Source organism: Pterocles gutturalis, unplaced genomic scaffold (genome assembly GCF_000699245.1).
Source record: "Pterocles gutturalis isolate BGI_N339 unplaced genomic scaffold, ASM69924v1 scaffold47882, whole genome shotgun sequence".
Classification (NCBI taxonomy): Eukaryota; Metazoa; Chordata; class Aves; order Pterocliformes; family Pteroclidae; genus Pterocles; species Pterocles gutturalis.
Window position 1 is genome coordinate 1 of NW_010117259.1, and position 2,194 is coordinate 2,194.

Genomic DNA, 2,194 nt, shown 5'->3' on the forward strand with positions numbered 1-2,194 from the left:
TCCAGAGCAAAATCGAGGATGAGCAACTTCTGGGGATGCAATTACAGAAGAAGATCAAGGAGCTGCAGGCAAGTCTCTGTTCCTTCCCCTCTCTCACCCAGACATAGGCCAGGTGGGAGGAGGGCATAGGTGTGATGGGTTGCTGATGTTCCCCAGGCCCGTATAGAGGAACTGGAGGAGGAAATTGAGGCCGAGCGAACCTCTCGGGCAAAAGCCGAGAAGCATCGGGCTGACCTCTCCAGGGAGCTAGAGGAGATCAGCGAGCGCTTGGAGGAAGCAGGAGGGGCTACAGCAGCTCAGATTGATATGAACAAGAAGCGTGAGGCAGAATTTCAGAAGATGCGTCGTGACCTCGAAGAGGCCACGCTGCAGCATGAAGCCACGGCTGGCACCCTGCGGGAGAAGCACGCGGACAGCACAGGGGGAGCAGATCGACAACCTGCAACGAGTGAAGCAGAAGCTGGAGAAGGAGAAGAGTGAGCTGAAGATGGAGATTGACGACCTGGCCAGTAACATGGAGTCTGTCTCCAAAGCCAAGGTACTGAGTTTCTGTTAAGTTACTGCCCTATGATACTTGACCTGATTTGTGTTTCTGAACCTTCTGATTATATTTTGCTGTCACACACAGCTGTATTGTTTTTCATCATGAGAACAACATGCCAGAATTTAGCGGTAGTCCTCTTTCCTTACATGTGTTTGACATATAGGCAAACCTGGAGAAAATGTGCCGCACTCTGGAAGACCAGCTGAGTGAGCTTAAGTCAAAAGATGAGGAGCATCAGCGCATGATCAATGACCTCAATACTCAAAGAGCTCGTCTGCAGACAGAATCAGGTAACGCACCCTGACACCCCTGTGCAATGGGGGAACCTGTAACCAAGGATGACAAGAAAAAGAGTGATGTTTTGCTCAAATTGGTCTATGCTCTGTAAGCTGGTATACAGTGCTTTAAAGACACATCAGTTTAGTACTGTTTTTTAAATTACAGCCTATCTGTAAAATTTTTCAGGTGAATATTCACGACAGGTAGAAGAAAAAGATGCTTTGATATCTCAGCTATCCAGAGGCAAACAGGCATTTACTCAACAGATTGACGAACTAAAGAGACATTTAGAGGAAGAAATAAAGGTAAATATACTTCCTGTAGGGGAGCTGACTTTGGATTTGGATTCCATTTTCTTTCATGGTATTTCCTATTCTCACATAAAATCAGAATAAATTCGCCATATCATTTTACTTTGGGAGCTCTCTAACTAGATGGATAATTTTACCACCTCTCTCTGACTTTGAGGAGTGCATCACCTTTAACCGGAACACTGAGACAGGGAAGGACAACTTTAGGTCTTTATTTGGATTAATAATGGCATATAAAAAAAGGTTTAGATAAGTCTAAAAAACTATGTTTCTTATTCTACTTTTTCATAATGGAAGTTGAAACTTCAGAACATATTTAAAAGGGTCGAACAATTCCCAGCTTTATAGTTGTCATTTAGGGTTTGCCCATCATCTCTCCTGAGGTAACATTCTAGATTCTGATGGATGAAGCGATAAGAACCTTCTCTGAACACGGAATCAATGTACCTTTTTTCCTTGGGATAAATTTAAATGTCAGTTTCAAAGTTTTCCACAACGTTCCCTAAGTTAACATTCTTTTGTCTCACAGGCAATTCATTATCCCAATCCCATTGTCTACTTAGGCCAAGAACGCCCTGGCCCACGCCTTGCAGTCTGCTCGCCACGACTGCGACTTGCTCCGGGAACAGTATGAGGAGGAGCAGGAAGCCAAGGGGGAGCTGCAGCGTGCCCTGTCCAAGGCCAACAGCGAAGTGGCCCAGTGGAGAACCAAATACGAGACGGATGCTATTCAGCGCACGGAGGAGCTGGAGGAGGCCAAGTATGTGGTGACAGTATAAGAAGAAGCCAGGGGGGCTGAAAATTCAAAGGTGATGTTGGAAGAGTCACACTAAGATACTTGCTTTGCAGAAGGGTAACAGAAAGCAGGTATCTGTCCTATAGAAGATGTAGTGGTTTGGTAAAGGCAAAGGCTAACTACCGCATAAATGAAGCCCTTCACTCTGTGTGGCTCAGACTGATGAAAATGATTAACCATGCTCTTATAAAAAGCACCCTGCTTCCTCTGTGCTAAATGTGACTTGTACTTTCATCTCCCAGGAAGAAGCTGGCACAGCGCCTG

General features: G+C 45.4%; 1 pseudogene across 1 annotated transcript; it reads left to right on the forward strand.

Moving 5' to 3' along the window:
• Window positions 1-5: 5 nt before the first annotated feature.
• LOC104463415 lies at window positions 6-2,191 on the forward strand (annotated as a pseudogene). The gene is made up of 6 exons (XR_727566.1): window positions 6-68; window positions 157-538; window positions 708-834; window positions 1,010-1,128; window positions 1,698-1,894; window positions 2,173-2,191. The product of XR_727566.1 is annotated as a myosin heavy chain, skeletal muscle, adult-like (transcript).
• The last annotated feature ends 3 nt before the right edge of the window (window positions 2,192-2,194 follow it).